General features: G+C 46.6%; 1 protein-coding gene across 2 annotated transcripts in view; it reads left to right on the top strand.

Annotated features, from left to right (window-relative positions):
• The first annotated feature begins 815 nt into the window (after window positions 1-815).
• The window catches only part of TJP2 (tight junction protein 2), a 68,875-nt gene continuing 60,460 nt past the window's right edge, over window positions 816-9,230 (top strand). Inside the window, exon 1 of one of the 2 annotated variants that reach the window (XM_082336166.1) lies at window positions 816-900. The gene's annotated coding sequence lies outside the window, so the exon portion shown is untranslated. Of the gene's footprint in view, window positions 901-1,481; window positions 1,551-9,230 lie in introns of those variants that run through there. The other variant, XM_082336167.1, reaches the window with a different exon arrangement.

Here is a 9,230-nt window from a genome sequence, read left to right as displayed (position 1 = left end):
GCACAAACATCGTCTACACCTAACAAACCCATCTGAATTAGGAGTGCTGTGGGAATCTATAATATTCAGCATCTGTTGAAAAACCGTCTGCCCTTTCTCACTGGCAACTAACAACAGAAAACTTGTAAGTAGCTTTTGTTTGACAGGCCTGACACCGGGGGAGTACACCGTTTAATTTCAGAGGGGCTTGCCTTGGGTTTAACCGCCCCAGAGAGCAGATAAGGAATCCCTGGTGACCTTGAGCGCTTTACAACGCAGAAGAAACAGGACCCCGCAGAATCCTGCCAGGGCCCTTCGGCCTTGCCTTTCCCATCTCGGGTCAGGACATCGGCGGCGGCGGAGAGCCGATGCCTGCGGAACGCCAGCCCCCAGCGCCGTTCCCGGTCGGTCCGTTCGAGGCCGGGAGCAGCCCCGGCGCGGCGCCGCCGGCTCCGGGCCTGGCGGCGGGGCGGCCCTGCCCCCCGCTCAGCCGCGGCGCCCCAGCTGTGCGCGACGCTGTGGGCGCCCAGCTCCTCGGAGCCGAGCAGCGAAGCAGAGGGAAGCCGGCGCCCTCGCTCTTCGGTGGCGACGGGCAGGAAAAAAGCGGATTCAGAAGCATACGTGGAAGGCTGCACCGTGGTTTTAAAAGCTGTTTCGGAGGGCTTCCAGTTAGGAAAGTTTAGACGGGCAGCGATCCCAAGTTCCTAACAAAGTGTTGATGTAAACGGAAAAACCACACAAACGCAGGGCCGGGTGACGGGGCACCCCGAGAGCAGCGGCGGCAGCAGCAGGGCTCCGCCAGCTCCGCCCCGGCCCGCCAGCAGCCGGCACCGGCCGCGGGAGCTGCTGCGGCCGCCCGCGGCTCCGCGCTCCGCCCCGGCCCCGCCGCGGGGGCGCTCCGGGCAATGCCGGGCGGCGAAGGTAGGCTGGGGGGTAGAGCCGAGGGCAGGGCCGGGCCGGGCCGGGCCGGGCCCCCCCCTCCCGGGAGACGGGACGGGCTGGGAAAAGCCGGGGGGCGAGGCGGCCGGGGCGGCCCCGCCGCGGTGACTCAGCGGCGCGGAGCACCGGGCTGCAACCGGTATTTCCTGTTGCCCCGCCCGCCACCGGCTGCGCGAGGGAGCGCGTGCGGGTGCGTCCCAGCGCGGGCCGGGGGCAGCCGGGCGAAGCCTCCCCTCAGCCGCGGGCCGGGGGGCGGCGGCCGCAGGTGGAGCCGCGCCCGCGGAGGGGCCCCGCCGCCCGCCCCTGCCCCTCCCCTTCCCTCCCCTCCGCCGCCTCCCCACCTGGGGGCGAGGCCGGCACCTGCGGCGGGAGCCCGCCCCGCCCCGCCGCGGCCGCGCCGCCCCCGCCCGCAGGAAATCGCCCGACTCGGCGGGAGCGGCCGCAGCGGACCCGGACCCGGCCTCGGCCTCGGCCCCGCGCTCGGACTCGGCGCCGCCGTCGCAGCCCGCTCCGGGGCGGTGGGGAAGGGCTGAGAGGGCAGGGTGCGGAGTGCCAGCGCCGGGCCGCCTCCCGGCACCTCGGCTCCCGCAGCCGGACGCCGCCGCAGCGGGGCTGCCTCCGCCAGCAGGCGAGTATCCCCCCGTGGGGCGCGGCTGCCTTCCCCCCCCCCCCCCCCCCCCCGGCCCGGGCAGGTGCGCCGCTCCGCCGCCCCTCGGCCGCTGCCGCCGCTGCCCCCGCTCCGGGGGCCGCGCTGCAGAGAAGAGCTGCGCGACTTCTCCCTCTCCCTCTCCCTCCTTTGTGCGGTTTGGGGCCCCCCCGGGCGCACTTTGCCGCCTTTGTCCGCGGGAGCCGAGGCGGGGGCTGCGGTCGGGCGCGGGGGACCCCCCGGACCGGCCCCGCTCCCGCCGCCGCGCACCTGGGGCGCGCGAGCAGCCGGGCTCGGGTCGCGGATCGGCTTTTCCCTAACGGGATTAAGCGGCTCTCGGTGACTTTTTCCGTGCTAAGTACTTTCCGGGAGAGTGCGATACTACGTGGGAAGTGGGAGAGATGTCACCGATGAATCAGGGGTTTTGTTTACCCGGGTTTTTTCCCCCTTCGGAGGGGCGGGTCCCCCGACGGGCGCACACCCCCGACGGCGGGGGCTGGGGCTGCCTTTGTTACACGCAGAATTCCTGAAATCTTTGTGTTGGCACATCGCGAGTGGATTCCAGCCGTGCCTCGGGCTTTGGCTAACTGGGTCAGGGGAAGTTTCAAGTTAACAGGGAGCTGTAAAACAAAGGCACGGGCAGTTCCGGCAGCCGAATATGTGATTGCCCTGTTAAAGTGCTGGCGCCCAGGTGCATGAGATCTGCGTCGTGGAGCGCCAAGGTTGATCTGCCAGTGGCATGCGCTTGCGTTGTTAGACAGCTCGGCCCGTACTTTCCCCCTGCTTGAAACATGCTTCCTCTGCATGTTTTTCCAGGATGAACGAGTGCACGCTGTCTGAACATAGTGGTGTCAGTCATAGACTCATCTTTCAGACTGGTTATCTGAAAACTTTCATACCTCCACTGTTGCTTTCTAATAGCTACTCACTTAAAACAGCTGGAATCTCTGAATAATCTGCTCCCTAGCTTCGATTTATAAACTGGTGGCGAATCCAGCAGTTAGGACAGTACTTGAAAGCTCTCAGCCCCAAAGCTGTGCTGCCGGAGAGGCCACCAAAGGTCTGCTTTCTTTTAACCTTTGGATTTAATTATCAAGGTGGGACGGTTTGAAACAAATTAAAATGATTTAACCTTTTCTTTTGCTCAGCAAAGTTTTATTGTAAAGGTTTAGGACTGTGACTCAGCTGTGATTCAGAGAAAAGAAAAACAAACATGTGCTATGACTGATAAAATTGCTTCTTTTGTTTCTGAAGCATTCATAGTCTAAGGATCAATCTGTAAGCTCTTCCAAGCAGTGACCTTTGTCGGAATCCATGAGGTCTGCATGGCAAGGATCAGGTACTGGAAAGCATGGGAAGTTTGCTTGTGTATATTGATATGCATTGGTAGATCGTCAGGCTGCTTGAAGAGACTTCAAAATGCTTTGCATGTAGTAAGCATGTGTGTGCCACTTAGACACAGTCAGCCAGATTTATACCTAGTATAACCCAGTGCATCTGAGGACTTTCATCAGGCTTCTGAGGAAGCTTTCTGCATGTATTTGACTTTTAGGTGAGTTTACTGTTATAATCGCTTCCAGACTGTTATGTGCAAACATCTTCTTATGCCCTAAACATCATATTCAAGTAGCAGTAGTGACTCCTCTTCCATTTGCAAAAGGAAGTCACAATGGATTGGAGAAACTTTGTGTTCTGCATTGCCCTGTATCACAGTATCAGTAACTGCTACTGTGCTTAGTGCCACTACGCTGCGTTTTTGTGAGGCTAAAGATGAGTATCGGGAGTTACACAGTGGGGTTAGGATGATCCCAATACTTTGCATGAACTATAATCTGAACAGAGCTCTTCAGAATGAAGCATCAAAGTAATTAAGTGTCTGATACTTTTTTGATTGCTTAATCCCCCCTTTCCTGGTTCAGTGTCTTCTAAGGACACCCAGGAAATCTTTCTTAGTGATTAAAATAATGTTTAAGCACTAACATGGTTCACAAAATGGGATGTGTTGTACCTTTATAAAACCTAGATGCTTAAAAGCATCAATTCCTGGATCATAGTAATCCTCAATTGGGGAATGGCCTAATATTCCAGGACTACTTCAAAGCTGCATTTAACTGAGAGCAAATTTAGATGATAGCATTTGTGTGTGTGTTTTAACAGTTACCAACATTGTCTGTCTCCAGAACTTCCTTGTGGGGTAAAGGAAATATCTTGTTACAAGACTGTTCTCTTTTCATTGCTGAGATAACAGTATTTACATTCTCAAGGACAGTATAATTTTTGTCATGTCTTGGCTGCATCAGTTTCATCCTATTGTAGTAATCCTGGAACCAGTCCTTCTAATAACAGGGGAAAGAAAGCACTGACGTGGTGTAACAGCTACAGTTTGTTGAGGTTAGAGATTTTCAAGTCTAGTTTATTTTCAAAGAGGTATGAAAATAATCACTGCTGGGGAAAAAATTAATTTATTAAATCTGACAATTGATCCTTGACATCAGCTGCATAAGGCCTGTGGATCTTAGTCCCAAATTGCAGTGAATTTCTTTGAACTTCAGAAAACGCCTCAAAAATGAGACAATCTATTTATAAAACCAACATTTATGGCAATAAGGTATAGGGCATAATTTTTAGGCCTGTATTCTAATATATGGGTCTTGCCATAGCGAAGAAAGTTTGCAAATGGTGAGCTACCTACAAAGATTGCAGCACCGAAGTGGGTATGACTGGTTTTGCATGGCCATGCTGACATGTGCACACCAGTGCACGTCATCTTTCACAGTTAAAGGTTTGGTTTCAGTCCCATGACCAAGTGCCCTAAGTTGTTTGGAAATCCCCAGAGAAGTACTCAGGTTTAATTTCTACACAGATTTCTCTCTCAGGTGCTTTTGTCAAAATAGAGCTGTTCAACCACGGGTTGCTCTTCTCAATTATCTGAACCTGTCCTCTTCCTCGTAAAGAGCAGCACTGTGTTAGATCCCTAAATGTGCTCCCTTATAAAGTGTGCTCCCTTCTTGTGCCCAGAGTCTTTGGAGCCTTCTGTTGCCCTTTAATGGTCTTTTACCAGTACTAGGGTTATCCTAGTCCCACTTCAGAAAGTAATTTTTCTTTTTTTTTTTTTTTTCTTTCTCTTCTTCTTTTTTTTTTTCTTTCTCTTTTTTTTTTTTTTCTTTCTCTTCTTTTTTTTTTTTCTTTCTCTTCTCTTTTTTTTCTTTCTCTTCTTTTTTTTTCTTTCTCTTCTGAATAGGTAAATTGTGATTTAGAACTCGCTGCAATTTTTTTTTTTTAACCAAACAAAGCTTGCATTTAGCAGTAAAGGGCTGAGGTTATTTTTGAGTTAAATATTACAAAATTAACACAGGTACTGACTGCAGTATGGGAATGAAACAGCTTTGTGCGGCAGCGAAGACCACTCCAGATCATTTCACAACTTAAACTATTAATGCTTGGGTTGTTTTTTAGTTGTTTTGTTATTGTTGTGTTTTGCTTTCTCTTAAATCAGATTATTGCTTTTTGAAAGTACATGTTGCTAGGGAATATTGTAGATTTCTGTTTCAAATAAGAATGCAGACTGTGGCTCTTCCCTGTCCAGTGTTAGATGACCCTTGCAGTTGTGAACATATTTAGGGTGTTTATGATCCAAGCCTAGTAATGACGGAGTGAGCTGTGGGAGCTCTGGTCTGATGTCTTGTATGGCATCTACCCTGGTGCGTATTCATCAGCTGCAGGCTTTGTTTTTAGGAAACATGAGCTACCCAAGTCTTCCTGAATTTAGGTCAGCATTGTCATTATGTATCTGAGTGTTGACCTCAGATAACCATGGTTCCTAAGCTAGGAAGAAAATGAAACTCACTAGTGCTGTATTTTCACATGTATAACGTGAAAATGACAGACAAAAATACTGTGTGATGCAATAGTAGGGCCAATAAGAAGTGTGCAAGGAAAAATATAAATCCCCTTTTGTTCTGATTTTTCCCAATGCCTGCTCCATTTCCATGCCATTGTCTTTGCTTCTGTTTTGCACCAGCAATCCAGAACTGCTTTTGAGAAATTTCTTTTTATTTCTTAAAAGTATGCAGATTATCTCGGGTGTGGTTTATATACATGTGAAATGTCAGATTTAGGATGTCTGGTTAGGTGTGGGTATGTTTTCATTAAGGTAGGCATGAGTTCAGATATTTTGGACCACTTTGGATTTTTTCCTCCGATTGGTTTAATAACACCCCTCCCAAAGGCATTTTGTTGTCATTACTCTGTCACACCAAACTAATCCTTTAACATCAGCCTGCGTTGTATTGATAACTGAGCCTGAACTCAACAATGTTTGGCTTCATCTAAACCAAGGTTTCACATATTTGTTCAAGCTACTTGTTATTTGCTTTGCCTTGTTAGTTTTTTTTTTTTTTTTTTTTTTTTAGGAGACATTAGAGAAAACCCATAAATCTCTCCTGCACGTCACTGTTAACAGCAAGGCTGTCTGTAGTCCGGCTTGCTCTCTCTCTCCTAACATCTGCTTCATCATCTAGCTCTGCTTAATAGCCAGCAGATTTGACTGCTGGTGTCTCTAGCCTCCTTAGCACAACTTTGTATAAGCTGATTCTGAGAATCTTCAGGAACATATGGACTGTTAAGGCAAGGGACACTCTCTAAGGAGGGGCCAAAAGCAACTGCAATCTGTGAAGCTGTGTGAAAGAAGTTTCCAGGTCCTCCTCTTCTCTTTCCGTGAAACCGTTCCCGCCCTCAAACTCCCAATCTGATCCTTGATGTTCCTTTGCCTCAGGATTGTTTCAACAGATCAGGCTTTATGTACGCATCGATCATTTTTCAAGCTGCTTCTTAGCTATGTAGCCCAAACAATACACATGTATGTTTTGCAAGTTAACAATTGTCTGTCATAGTTTTTCTTTTCACCTGAGAAAAAGCATGTAGGAAGAGACCTTTGTTTCTTTGCTTTCCTCACGAGAGAATTCTTTGGTCTGTAGGTGTTACAGAGATTTTTGTTGAGAGATGAGAAAGAAAAGAATTTTGTCTCTTCCCAAAGATGGAAAGTAATTTGTGGCTACATTGGGCAATGGTTGTCTCATTTGTAGTTGGGTCTGAAGTGACTAAAGATGTGATCATGCCTCTGTCATCAGTTTTTTACATGAAGTATGCTTTACATCTAATTAAGGGAGTATGACTCTGTTTTCATCTGTCAAGGATTAGAGCAAAAGGAAGCTTTCGCTTTGATCTCATAAATGTTTCTTTAATGCAGAAAAGTGCTTCTGTCATTCTTTCCCCATTCCCTGAAATATGTCTTACTTTCCAAACTATCCATTGCAATTGAGTCTACAGTTTTTACAGTGGGAATTAAAATAAGCAAACTTCAGAACTGCTTTTGCAAAAGCCATCTGTAGAATTTCAGCCAGGTTGAAATCCCTGCCCCAAGACTGAATCTGGCCCCCCCGCCCCTCCCCCCCCAGCTAAGGAAGCACAGAAAAGAGTAGGGGACTTTGGAGCAGATAAAGAAAAGCTGACAGTTTTCACTCTTTCCTTACAGCCAGTGTAGCTTGGTAAGGCTGTGACAAGTTCTCCAAGCCTTTCTGTACTTCGCCACAGCGCACTGTATCAGTTCAATAGAAATGCATGTTACTGGTGGTTTTGTTTTTTTTTTTTAACTGATTAGTAATTAATGTGGGAGATCCACAGGGAGAAGGTTAGCAGAGAATGCAAATATAGTGAATAAACAAAGAATCTTTTTAGCCAAACTGTGGGGCGGTTTCTTGCTGTTATCTTTTTGGATATGGCTGAGGAACATGAGTTCCTGAAGTTGACACAAATATTTTTCTTAGCAGCTCAGTTCTTAGATTATGTTTGTTCACTTGTGTGTTCCCAGTTAGGAAAACTGTGCTCTGTTCTTTCCAATAAAACTTGGTGTTCATTCTTCCTGAAAAAATACAAAGTCAGAAGGGGAATGGGTGGTAACTCCCCGACAGGAAACAGTGGATGAAGGTATGTTCTAGACCTTTTGTTTGCGCTGCAGAAGCCATCCTTCACTAACAATGGAGGTACGAGCAGCTTTGAATTTCTGTTTTCAAATAAAGTTGAAGGAAGTTGATAAACTCTGAGTCAGTCTTACTCCCTCTAGACATCCAGAGATTTCATGAGCCTTTTGGCCAAAAGCTGTACTTGGGAGTAACTTGTGCTTCTGGTGCAAGCTTGGCTTCTCTGCGTAAAAGGCTAGTTGTGGGACACCTATTCCAGTCAGAATTAACGGGCTTTGCCCAAAGAGACCAGAGCTGCACTAAATGTTCTTTGTAGACTTTGCAGAGGACTCTGGCTTTGAAAAGTACTTTTGGGAAGTTTTTATAAGGGCTATTTCTTAGATCTACAAGGGGAAAATTTAGCGTTAAAAAGTGTTAAGAGTGGGACAGAAAGAAGCACCAAAACTTCATGGGAGAAATTGTGGCAATACTGATGTTGCTAACAAAACTGAATTTGAGGGAAGACGGGATTCTATCAAAATGTTTCTGTGTTTAAGTAAAATTGAATGTTGTCATGGAGTACTACAGTCAGAAGGTTCTTAAAAACCAGAATAGTCAAAAAACTGCCCGCTTCTTATCTTGTCTTTTCCTAGTCAGGACTGCCTTTGCAGTAGAGCTGCCAAAGCTATCAGAAGTCAGGATACGTGCAGGCTTAATGACGTTAGATGTGCTTGCAGACTACTAGTAGTACTTTGCTTTCCTAAGCTTCTTAATACTATGTATACAGATGTTTGAAGTTGTAGTTAAGACCTGGAAAAGTAATTCTTTGCTTAATTTCTGTGTTTTTAATATATTAATTAATTTTCTTAATAAATCACAAATTTTCAGACTGCATATTCCTTACGTATCAGCATGCAACTAGGCAGGTGAAAACTAAATTTTCCCCTCTGACAGTTGTTTGTAGTAGTACTCTGTGAATCTAAAAAATGCTTAATTTTATTTTGCCCTTCTAAGATCAGTCCTATGGATGACTGTTTAGTAATAACTTGAGAGAGTTCAGTGTGTACATGTGTTAACATAACCTACAAATTTGGCTAAATATTAAACACCAAATACGGGTAGCACAGCATTGTAAGTAATATAGCACCTGATAATGTTTATGCAAATCTTGTGGTTAAGAGCTGAATATTTTACAGTATAAGTAACAAAAACTTGTGGTTTTCATCTTCATCTTGGCAGTTTCTAAATAAGTAGCATGCAATACAAAGTCACCCCAATAGAAATATAGACATGTCTAATAATGAGGAATAACTAAAATGCACAGTTTACAGAGGGAGTTGTAGCTGAAGTCTTCAGTCTTCCCATCTCATCTGTTCTTTTTACATTTTTATCTATATTACTGCGTAAGTACATAATATTTATATACTATATGTAATTATATATAAAACATTCATATCTTACTCTATTAGTATCTAAGTAGCATTACAACAACATTACAACATCTCTTTTAGTACTGCAATTTGGCAGTGCTGCAGCATTTCCAAAATATCAGTTACTTCAACACGTACATCTGTTTTCACCTTTGTAGTTAGTACCTGAGGTCTTTGGTGTGCACAGTTACTTACCTCATGGCTAGAACAATTTTGGCATGGAAAGTGGCTTCTGGCATTGTGTGATGTGTGTTTGAATGAGTAGCAGGTATCGTCACG

Source organism: Platalea leucorodia, assembly GCF_965183815.1.
Source record: "Platalea leucorodia genome assembly, chromosome: Z".
Taxonomy (NCBI): domain Eukaryota; kingdom Metazoa; phylum Chordata; class Aves; order Pelecaniformes; family Threskiornithidae; genus Platalea; species Platalea leucorodia.
Note: the sequence above shows the minus strand (reverse complement) of the source record. Positions and strands in the feature narration are given on the sequence as shown.